Here is a 12,332-nt window from a genome sequence, read left to right on the forward strand (position 1 = left end):
AAAACGATATATTCTTTCCCAAGGGACCCTCGGTCACAAGGGGGCATCCCCTCAAACTCAGAGGGGGGAAATTTAGTGGTGACACGAGGAAGTATTTCTTCACGGAAAGGGTGGTAGATCACTGGAACAAACTTCCGGTGCAGGTGATCAAGGCCACCAGCGTGCTCGATTTTAAGAATAAATGGGACATCCACGTGGGATCCCTACGAGGGTCAAGTTAAGGAACTAGGTCACTAGCACTCAATGGGGTGGGTCAATAGAGTGGGCAGACTTGATAGGCCCTTTTCTGCCGTCGTCTTTCTATGTTTCTATGACTCCAGTTAGGTGCGTAGGGAGGGCTTGGGGGAGGGGAGGCAACAGGACTCTGGATAGCTGTGTGTGGTGAGGGGAGGACTCCAGGTAGGTGTGTAGGGAGGGCTATGGGGGAGGCAACAGGACTCTGGAGATGTGCGCGGAGGGGGGTGGGGGGAGGGCAGGAGAGGCCTCCAGGTAGGTTGAGCTGCTGTAGGATTACTAGATATCTGGTTTCCCCAGACAAAAGTTGTTAAATTAAAAATCCACCTGGACTTTCGACACAGACCTCAAAAGAGGACATGTCCATGGAAATCTTGGAACTCTACATTTCAACAATAGCGAGCCACTACTGGACCACACTCTTGGCATTGCTGGATGTTAAGAGAGTTCTTCTCTGGTGCCTTGAGGCGAAGAATGAGTGTTGTCCTAATTACTCCTAGCCACCTGGCTTCTATTTCCAGATTATATTGATACACATGGCTATTTTGTCTGCATAAATTAGTCTCTGCACAGTCTTACATACACTCTCTTATCAGTCTACTGGGCTGAGAAGTCCGATCCTCGTGCAGAAGATGGAAGAGGCAGAAGAGTCAAAACCATGGGTAGTCTGGTGAAACAAGGCACGGAGGGATTCCCACAGCTCACAGCCTTCCTCTTCTCCATAGCTTCCACCAGGATAACAGGCCAAACAATGCTAGACATAGAGACGCTTCAGACTTCTAGTTTTTCTGTTCAATAATGTTTTATTGACAAACTTTTAGTACAATAGCCAAGAATAACAAGCTTGCAGGAAAGAAATGCTCACAGAATAGATATTCCCGACCTGGCTGGTTTTACACTTTATACTAAATCATCGGAATGGTAACACTGTGAATATTTCTCCGTACTATAATCATTTTAACACATCCGACCATACTTTATTAAAGATGACAAAGTATTCCGTTTCTCCGCTGTAGCCTTTTCAAATCTAGCATAAAGACAAACCGTATTCCACCATAGATTATAATTCAGAGATGAGACAATATTGTTTTCAATGCAATTAACAAAAGGGATTTAAACAACTTTGCTTCATATTTGTCTAAGGTCGATTCAATAGAAGATCCACCAAATATTATAACTGAATAGGAGAGAGAACCTGTAATTGGTAAAAGCTTCCATCTAGTGGACCATATCTCAGACCAATATGGTTGTCGCAATGGACAGTTCAATAACATGTGATCCAACATTACATGACCAACATACATTGGAACTAGAGCGAGAGCGTTTAGATAATTGATGTGGTGTCCAGTCTGCTCTGTGATAAAGAAAACGCGCCATTTGCATGGTTGCCGATGCTTTAAAGACTTAAATGAGGATAGCCATATGTCATTGGAGCTAAGAGAGGGGAGCGTGGTAGATGTGTCCCTTGACCAGATATCATACAAGGCGGATGGAGAAGTATATTTTATACCAGGCTGACGCTTCTCCTCTCTTCCCCCTAACAAATGTGGCCCAAGTGAGCTCCACTGGCTTCCCATAATCTCCAGAGTCCACTTCAAATGTGCCTGCCTTACGTTCAAGATCCTACACGGCATCCTCCCCCCTTTTATTCCTCTTTCCTGGAATTCCTCTAACCCCAATTCCACCAGATCTACCCAAAAACTGAAACTTTCCTTTCCCTCTCTAAAAGGTGTTTCCCTTGTAGGAAACTAGGTTCTTCCCTCCCTTTCAGAATCACTGAGCTCTGGAACAACCTTTCTTCCCCTCTTAGGAACCTGAGCTCCCTCCAACTCTTCCGTAAACATCTGAAAACCTGGTTATTTTCAAAAATGTAACTCTTCCTCTCTCTGGTTACTCTGTCCTAAATTTTCTCTTCATTTTGTCTTTTCCCTTCACTGGAGTTCCTTTCTATCCTAATCCTTGTTAACCGTGTCGAGCTTTGCGAATGTAGAGATGATGCGGTATACAAACCTAAGGTTTAGTTTAGTTTAGAAGGTGTTTCGCTAGAAGGCGTATGTTGTTTTATGTATGACTAGTCTTTAAGCCCGTTACATTAGATGTGTGTGTCTGTCTTTCTTTGTTTCTCTCTCTCCCCTTGGCCGCTGTCTGTCTATGATTATTTGTTTTTCTCTCCTTGGACACTGGCTGTCTCTCCTTAGACGCTGCCTGAATGTCTTCCTTTCTGTCTGTCTCACTGGCCCCCTGTGTGTCATTCTTTGTGTCTGTGTCCTTGTGTCATTCCCCCGCCCCCCCCCCCCAGAGCAAAGCTGTCTGCCCCCAGCATACCCCTTTCCCTCTCCCTGACCCCCTTTTGTCTTCCCCCTCCCCCCGAGCAAAGCTGTCTACCCCCCAGCACACGTCTGCAACAAAAGCATCCCCCTGTACCTGCAGCACTGGCATGACACCCTTCAGCCAATCGTGAGTGCTCAGAGCGCGACAGGGAGCGGGGCCTGCAGCTTCTTCGGCGTTGGTGAGGAAGGAGAGGTTGGTCCAACTCTCCGCAGGGGCTTTGGGGACAGTCTTCTGTGGCTCGAAGCCCTCCTCCCAGTAGCACTCCGTACTGCCTTCCTACCGCCGCCCAGAATAGATGTCTGTATATCTGGGTTTTTTTTATTTGTCTCTCTCTCCTTGGACGCTGTCTGTCTGTCATTCTTTGTGTCTGTCTCTCCTTGGTCCCCTGTCCCCTGTCTGTCCGTCTTTCTTTCTGTCTGTCTCCCTGGCCCCCCTGCTTGCCAAAGCAGCCTCCTTTCCCTCTCCCCCTGTTCTGCAATGCCTACCTGCTCCGTGGCCCCCTTCTGTTCTTCCCCCACCTGATTGCTGTCTGCCCCCAGCACACCCCTCCCCCCAAAGCAGCCCCCTTTCCCTCTCCCCCTGTTCTGCAATGCCTACCTGCTCCATGGTCCCTTTCTGTTCCCCCCCCCACCCATGATTGCTATCTACACTCAGCACAATCCTCCCACCAAAACAGCCCCCTTTCCTGCCTGCTTCATGGCCCTTCAAAAAGATCGCGTCAGAGGGAACGTGCTACCGTGTGGAGAGCGGCCTGCAAGATTCGCTACTGCAGGCCGCGAACCTCAGCAGGCTGTTTTAAATAGGAATGGCAGCGGTGACTGGAGGGAGGGGAAGAACAGGAGCGGTAGCGGTTGTTGCGGGAGGGGGGGAGTCGGCGACGTGCAGGCCGCTGTGAACAGGAGCGGCAGCGGCGGCAGGACCATGAGCCATCCTCCCACCATCTGCTGCCAGAGCCGCTCCTGTCGCTCCTTCGGCCACAGACCTACAGCACACGGAACATGCAAATAGAAGTGCCCATGCGCGGCTAGCTCTTTATTATATTAGATGTGAGGCAGTGATGTAACTGTATCCAGCGAAATGCTTGGTTCATAGGCAAGTCAAATGCTGACGATAACGACGTATCGTCAGACAATTTGTTACCCTTGAGTAATTGATTAATAGACAAGATTTAGGCCAAGCCTTCCATTCAATGTATCTTTTATTTGAGGATTGTGCCGTATCACCGCCATAATAGTAGAATCCCATTTGATATCAGCAATATAGTCAATTTCACGCAATGCAAGTAAAGACTGACATTGTCCTTCATAATGCGATCTGAAGGTTTACACTCCTCCCTCCATATTCGTGGGGGTTAGGGGCAAGCGGATATCTTTTAGGGCTGACTCTGACCCATCCCTACCTCCCTCCTGTATCCCAGACCTTACCTGGTGGTCTAGTGGTAAGTCTGACTTCTGTAAGCAAATTAATGGAAACACTTTTAAAACAGAGAATGGTCAAGTGTCTGGAATCCTGTGGATTACAGGACCGGAGGCAACATGGATTCACTAGAGGTAGGTCTTGTCAGACAAATCTGATCAATTTCTTGACTGGGTGACCAGAGAATTGAGTAGAGGATGTACGTTAAATGTGGTATATTTAGATTTTAGAAAAGCCTTTGACAGTGTTCCACACAGACATCTAATAAATAAACTGAGTGTCCTTGGGATGGGCCCCAAAGTGACGGGCAGGGTCAGGAACTGGTTTAGTGAAAGGCGACAGAGGGTAGTGATCAATGGAGATCGCTCTGAGGAAAGGGATGTTACATGATGGAAGGAGGGGATAAATAAAAGGAGGACACATGATGGGGAGAAAAGGATTGAGTTAGGGAAACACTGTTGGGGTGAGGGAAAGAGGTGGCAATCTTTAGGTAGACAGTAAAAAAGGACATTGATGAGAGGGTAGTAAGAACATAATCTAGACAGATGCAGAAAATAAATTGAAAAGGGAAAGTGATTGCAGAGGAGAGGTGTGGAATAGGGAAGTGAGGAGAGAGATGCCAGACCAATGGGGGTGAAAGGAGAGATGGAAGGGGGAGGCATACAGTTTCTGGAAGGGGCATAGAAGGAGAGAAGATGCCATATAGAGGAAGAGAGACGGCAGACAGTGGATGGAAGGAAGAGAGTTACAAGAAGATGAGGAAAGCAGAAACCACAGAAGACAAAGGTAGAAAAAAATTTTCTCTTTATTTATTGCTTTAGGAGACATAAGAACATAAGAACATAAGCAGTGCCTCCGCCGGGTCAGACCATAGGTCCATCCTGCCCAGCAGTCCGCTCCCGCGGCGGCCCAAACAGGTCACGACCCGTCTGAATCACCAGAAGGGGCCCCCTTGCCACCTTGGTTTCCCATTGAGTCCTATCTTCCCATCGAAGTCCTAACCCTCTGGTCTTGCACATGCACTACCTGGTTGGGTTTCTATACTTATTACCTGGTTTGCTTTCTATACCTGTGTTACATCCCAGCACCTCTCTCAGTATCCCACGATCCCTTTATCCCTCAGGAATCTGTCCAATCCCTGTTGGTGACATGTGTCACTGTTTCTGTTAAGCATTGTATGCAGAGTCCAGCTTCTTGCTGGTTCAATTTAACCTTTGTCTATGTATTTCTATTTTATACCCCCTTTTACAAAACTGTGAAGCGTTTTTTAGCACCAGCCGTGGTGGTAGCAGCTCTGATGCTCAGAATTTTATGAGCATCAGAGCTGTTACCTCCGTAGCTAAAATCCACACTACAGTTTTGTAAAAGAGGGAGGGGTTATTTTGTGATTACATATTTCATACAAGGCGAAGGTGTGTTTTAAAGACATGGTTTTCTGTTAGGATTGACGGTGTAGGATTGATCTGTACTAGTCTGGCTTGTTTAGTTTTACAATGGGTGTATTGATGTTGTACTGCTCACTGCATATGTAAGATGCTGCCTTTTCCTAGGTACTCATGTGTGACATGTGGCTTGTTACTAAAAATCATGTTTTCATACAGATGGGGGGGGGGTGGTCAAAAAAAGATGGGCCCCGGGTGTCACATATGCTAGGTACGCCACTGAACAGATGCACCCAAATTTAAAAATTACTCTGGCTTCGAATGGAATCAGATATAAAAGGAACTTACATGGTCATATATTTTTAGACCAAAAATCAAGCGAACAGTGGCATTTTGAACTAATCGCAGACTTGGTGCAATCTTGTGGATTAAAGGATATATGGCGAATCCTAAATTACAATACTCGGGAGTTTTCCTTTTATTCCCATGTTCCTAAATCTTTTTCATGTATAGATTATGTGTTTGTGTCTGATTCATTTGTAAAACAGGTTATAAGGGCCACCATTGATCCAATCATTCTAACACAGGGGTGCCCAATAGGTCGATCGTGATCGACCGGTAGCACGCCAAGGCAAAGTGAGTCGATCACCCAGGACTCACTTTGCCTTGGCGATCTATCGGGCCGATCAGTCTTCCTCTCCCCGACATCAATTCTGCCGTCGGAGAGGAAGTTCAGGGAGCCAATCGCTGCCTGGCTGGGCGGAACTTCCTCTCCGACGGCAGAATTGACATCGGGGAGAGGAATGCTAGTCGGCCCGAAGCAAGGAGAGCATGGGGCGGCATCAGTGTCAGCTTTGGGGCATGTTATCCATTGGTGGCGGGTTGGGTCCTGTTCCCAGATGGCAGCGGCAGTGACAGTGGCTTGGGGAAGGGCAGGGAGAAAGAAAGAAAGGGGGCAGGCAGGGAGACAGAAGGAAAGAAGAGAAACAGAAAAAAAGAAAGGGGGCATGAAGAGAGAAAGAATGAAAGGTCAAGGAGAGAGGAAGATAAAGTTGGGGGAGGGAATGAGGTGTGGAGGAAGCATACAGGCTGAAAGAAAGATTGGATGCACAGACAGAAGAAGAAAATGCAACCAGAGACTCATGAAATCACCAGACAAGGTAGGAAAAATGATTTTATTTTAAATTTAGTGATCAAAATGTGTCTGAATTTATATCTTCTGTCTATATTTTACAATATGGTCCCCTCTTACTAAACCGCAATAGTGGTTTTTAGCGCAGGGAGCCTATGAGCGTCGAGAGCAGCGCTGGGCATTCAGCGCAGCTCACTGCGCTAAAAACTGCTATTATGGTTTAGTAAAAAGGGAGGGGGTGGGTTTTGTCTATTTTTGTATGATTGTTACTGAGGTGACAATGCATAGAGTCATCTGCCTTGACCTCTTTGAAAAAACCCCGGAATAGGAATCATAATTAACAATTCTATGCGTACAGTGTGCGTTGTGATTTTTAAAAAATTTTATTGTTGGAAGATCATTTTGACTTGGTCATTTTAAAAGTAGCTCGCGAGTCAAAAAAGTGTGGGCACCCCTGTTCTAACAGATCATGGCGGAGTGTGGATTGAATTTAGAGTTGAAGAACAAGAATATAATAGACCTGACTGGAGGTTCGATAATGCACTGCTTGCAGATTCTGATTTTAGGGAGGAATCTCAATGAAAAATGAACAAATATTTTCAAATTAATGATTCCAGGGAAGTTTCATTAGAAACATTATGGGATGCTTTCAAAGCTACCATGAGAGGGCAAATTATTTCATATTCAGCAAATGCTAGGAAAAAACTTAAAATTTTTTAAATTTGGAACAAAATATTAAAGTTTTGGAAGCTCAATTGGCCTTAAAATGGGAGCAAAATACTTTCCAGGCCCTCTTAAAAGCTAAATATAAATATAATGAAATTTCCTCTCAAATGGCTAGAGAAAGAGATGTTTTCTCAACAAGCTCGAATAAAGCGGGGAGAATATTGGCTAATTATCTTAAAGCTAAAAAAATGAAAAGCTTAAAATTGAAAATATTTTAAAACAATTTTGGAGCTATTATGTCTTTGTATTCTTCTGTGCTTTATTCAAATAAAGAAAAGGATGGATTAGAGTTTTTAAAATGAATTAAGGGATCTCAAATTCCTCAGCATATACAAAAAACCCTTATTGCGCCTATATTAATGAAGGAATTACAAATAGCATTGAAGTCCCTTAGAGTTGGATCCGGTTTCACTGTAGAGTTCTATAAGGCATTTCAAAGTACCCTATTACCTCATTTATTAAATTGATATCAGGCTCAACTGACTAAAGGCAGAATCTTTGACTATAGTTTTGCCGAAGCCAAATAAAGACCCTTTGTTGGTTTCAAATTACAGGCCTATTTCTCTGATTAATGTAGATGGAAAACTTTTGGCTAAGTTATTGGCTTTACGCTTGGCCAAGGCTCTCCCTTATATCATTGGTATGCACCAAACGGGGTTCGTTGCTCAAAGACAATCTTCAAACAACAGTAGATTGGCTTTTCATATGTTAAATTTGACGAAAGTCATGGATGATCCGGCCTTCTCTGTGTCGTTGGCCTTTGATCCTGTTGAATGGACCTTCATGTATCAAGCAGTGGATTGGTTTGGTATTGGTTCCGGATTTATTCAAATGATTCAAACCTTCTGCCAGATTGTACATTAATAATAATTTTTCTGAACGTTTTTGTCTGAAGAGGGGAGTCCGTTATCTCCTTTGCTTTTTGACATTGTTATTGGCTATTCAGCAGGCAAAGGAGATACAGGGTATTCCTTATGCAGGTCGGGAATATAAAGTCTCTGCGTATGCAGATGATATTTTGCTTCATTTGAGGAATCCTGAATCTACTATTCCGCATTTACTGGATCTGATTGATAGATTGGGAAAATTCTCTGGTTACAAAATAAACTGGAGCAAATCAGAGGTTCTTCCACTAAATGTATATTGTACAAAAGGATTATTTGATACATTCCCTTTTCTTTGGAAGGAAGAGGGTATAAAATATTTAGGTATTTGAATAAAAAGTGCACTGGAAGAAACTATGAAAGTAAATGAAAAATCTTTATTGCTAAAGGTCACGGAAATGTGTGAACAATGGAACCCCTTACATCTGTTTTGGTGGGGGAGAGTCCAAACAGTTAAGATGATGATTCTGCCTGTGGTTTGCTACCAAATGGGGATGTTGCCAGTGTTTTTTCATAAGGGTCTTTTTACAAAAAGTTAAATAGTGTTCTCCCTAAATTTATTTGGCTGGGGAATGCGGTGAAAATTGCTTTAGTATCTCTACAAAAGACAATTGAGGAGGGTGGGGTAAATTTTCCCAATTCTTATAAGTACCATCAGGCCTATATTATGCGTCAGGGTATGTATTGGGTCCTCCCTGAGCTCATGGAAAATCTTCCAGATTGGTTAAGGTTGGAATGGCAGCTCAGGTTTCCACTGAGATTAAGTCATGTTCTGAGTATCAAGTTTCCAAGATTATATAAGGACACTAGAATTTTACTAGATACGTGGCAGACATTGAAATATGTAAATAATTTGACACCTATTCCAATGCTTAAATCCACCTGTCAGTCCCTCTGGCTAAACTCCAAGATTCAAATAGGTATTTAAGGTCATCTGGAAGCATCGGATGAAGGCAGGCATACGCACTTTGGATGATGTGATATCAGATGGTAAGCTGCTTGAATTTTCACGATTGCAACACAAATTTGGTCTTAATAAATCTCAAAGTTACAGATGGTTTCAGTTGAAGCAGGCCATTCAGGAGGGGTTCCCTAGATGGAAAAATCCTACAAATCAATATAGCTTGCCGATATTATGTTTTCAGGTAGACTTTCTGGGGCACCAGGCCACTCAGTGGTATAAATTAATATCTGGATTTTTGAATAAGAAACCAAAAACTGGTCTTCACGACATTTGGAGCAATGAGATAAAGCATCAGATTACTGCATCTCAATGGCCACGAATTTGGACTTGGAGGATGAGATGTACGGTGTCAGCATCTATGAGGCAAACTTGATTTTTCTTATTACATAGAGCTTCCCTGTTCGTTTACATAAATTAGATAGTTCCAAGTCTAATAGATACTGGCACTGTCATCTTGAAGCTGGGACTTTGGAACATTTACTTTACTGTTGTCCCTTGATACTGCAGTTTTGGAGGTTTATTTGGGACCAAGTGAATAATATGTGGGAGAATCCAGTGGCTTTATCTTATGATACTATTTTATTTGCTACTCTTATGAGAGCTAAAAGTCAATTATCTGTGAAAAATAACGAGTTACTTTTTGTAATGACAGGGGTTGCCATGCAGCTTATTTTAAGAAATTGGAAAAACTGGGATAGGTTGAACTAGACATTCTGGTGAGAATCCTGTATACTTTGGAGGAAAGACGGGAGAGGGGAGATATGATAGAGACATTTAATCCAATGCAGTCCTTAGCTTTATATATCGGGCCTTTCCAAAAACGGACTCAATCCGGTTCACAAAGTTAACTCAAAGGGTAAGAGAAAATAATTAAATACCTACGTGATGTAAATCCACATGAGGTGAGTCTCTTTCATTTGGAAGCTCTGGAATGAGATGGCATAGGATGAAGTTAAGAGGTGACAGGCTCTGGAGTAATCTGAGGAAATACTTTTTTACGGAATGGGTGGTAAATGCGTGGAACAGACTCTCGGAAGAATTGGTAGAGACAGACATTGTGCCTGAATTCAAGAAGGTGTGTGATAGGCATGTGGAATCTCTTAGAGAGAGGAAGATGTAATTGTTACTGTGGATGGGCAGACTAGATGGGCCATATGGCCTTTATCTGCCGTCATGTCTCTATGTTTCCTTAGTAAGATAGAGACCTCTTTTGTAGTAACAGAAGTGAACTCTTTCCAGCATTTTCATCTCACTCCTATCTGGATTATCTGATGTACTGTCAATGTTCACTTTTCAGTAAAGCATTTATCATACTAAGAATATGAAAATGGCTTCACTTCAGTGTGAACATTCTGGTGTGTTTTGAGGTTTCTTATATGATTAAAGATTTTACCACACTCAGTACATGTAAATGGTTTCACTTCAGTGTGAATTCTCTGGTGTTTCTTGAGGTAACTTATATGAGTAAAACTTTTACCACACTAAGTAAATGTAAATGGTTTCACTCCAGTGTGAATTCTCTGGTGTTTTTTTAGGTTACTCATATGAGTAAAACTTTTACCACACTCAGTACATGTAAATGGTTTCTCTCCAGTGTGAATTCTCTGGTGTGCTATGAGTGTTCGCTTATCACAACAGCTTTTACCACACTCAGTACATGTAAATGGTTTCTCTCCACTCTGACTTCTCTGGTGTGCTATGAGTGTTCGCTTATCACAACAGCTTTTACCACACTCAGTACATGTAAATGGTTTCTCTCCAGTGTGAATTCTCTGGTGTGCTATGAGTGTTCGCTTAGCACAAAAGCTTTTACCACACTCAGTACATGTAAATGGTTTAACTCCAGTGTGAATTCTCTGGTGTATTCTAAGGTGTTGTGTACGATTAAAGCATTTATAGCACTCGGGACATGTAAATGGTTTCTCTCCTGTATGGATTCTTTGGTGTATTGTGAGTGTTGTTTTATCACTAAAAGTTTTACCACACTCAGTACATGTAAATGGTTTCACTCCAGTGTGAATTCTCTGGTGTGCTATGAGTGTTCGCTTAGCACAAAAGCTTTTACCACACTCAGTACATGTAAATGGTTTCTCTCCACTGTGAATTCTCTGGTGTGCTATGAGTGTTCGCTTATCACAAAAGTTTTTACCACACTCAGTACATATAAATGGTTTCACTCCAGTATGAATTCTCTGGTGCTTTTTGAGGTTACTTATATGAGTAAAACTTTTACCACACTCGGTACATGTAAATGGTTTCACTCCAGTGTGAATTCTCTGGTGTGCTATGAGTGCTCGCTTATCACAAAAGCTTTTACCACACTCAGTACATGTAAATGGTTTCTCTCCACTGTGACTTCTCTGGTGTGCTATGAGTGTTCGCTTATCACAACAGCTTTTACCACACTCAGTACATGTAAATGGTTTCTCTCCAGTGTGAATTCTCTGGTGTGCTATGAGTGTTCGCTTATCAGAAAAGCTTTTACCACACTCAGTACATGTAAATGGTTTAACTCCAGTGTGAATTCTCTGGTGTGTTCTAAGGTGTTCTGTACGATTAAAGCATTTATAGCACTCAGTACATGTAAATGGCTTTGTTCCCCTGGGGATTTTTTCTGCTGTTCTGTGGTTTCCTTTGCAAGAAGTGCTTTTACCACTGACAGCACAAGTATATAATCTCCCATTTTTCTCCATTTCCTGATATTCTGCGATATTTGCCATTCTGTAAATTATTTCTTCAGATTTACAAGATTCACCAGTTTCAGTCTTTTTATGATCTATAAATGCTTCTCCTTGACTGAAGCTTTTCTCACATTCGGTATTTAAAACTGATCTCTCTCCCGGGTGAAATTTTGTTTTTCTTGTGAAGCTCTCGTCCTGGTTTATATTTTTTTTACAACCAAGATATGAAGATATTCTCTTGTCAGTATTTGTTTTTTGGCATTTTGTAATGTTTCCTATATTGAAAATGTTTTCCCCATATTCGATACTTGTACACATTCTCATTCCTTCATTATTTTTCCTGTGTTGCATTAGCTCTTTCTTCCCATTGAAATCTTTCCCACAATCAGAACATGTAAAATGTGTCTCTTTTAAGCAGGTTTTCTGTTCTCCCTTTTGACTGGAGGTTTCCCCACAGTCCGTATATGTAAATGATCTCTCTTCAGTATCAGATCTCTGATGTGGTTTCAGAATTGAACGATCAGCTGAGGAATATCTCACATATATCACAAGGAACATCTTTGATCTCTCATCTGGTCCGTC

The 12,332-nt window shown here is 42.6% G+C and overlaps 1 protein-coding gene and 1 pseudogene across 3 annotated transcripts in view; one reads left to right on the top strand and one right to left on the bottom strand.

Moving 5' to 3' along the window:
* Positions 1 to 12,332, top strand: part of LOC117354717 (zinc finger protein 850-like) — a 948,741-nt gene that overhangs the window by 553,751 nt on the left and 382,658 nt on the right. The window lies entirely within an intron of this gene.
* LOC117355867 lies at positions 10,353 to 12,308 on the bottom strand (annotated as a pseudogene).

The sequence above is a fragment of the Geotrypetes seraphini genome, chromosome 2 (assembly GCF_902459505.1).
Source record: "Geotrypetes seraphini chromosome 2, aGeoSer1.1, whole genome shotgun sequence".
NCBI lineage: Eukaryota > Metazoa > Chordata > Amphibia > Gymnophiona > Dermophiidae > Geotrypetes > Geotrypetes seraphini.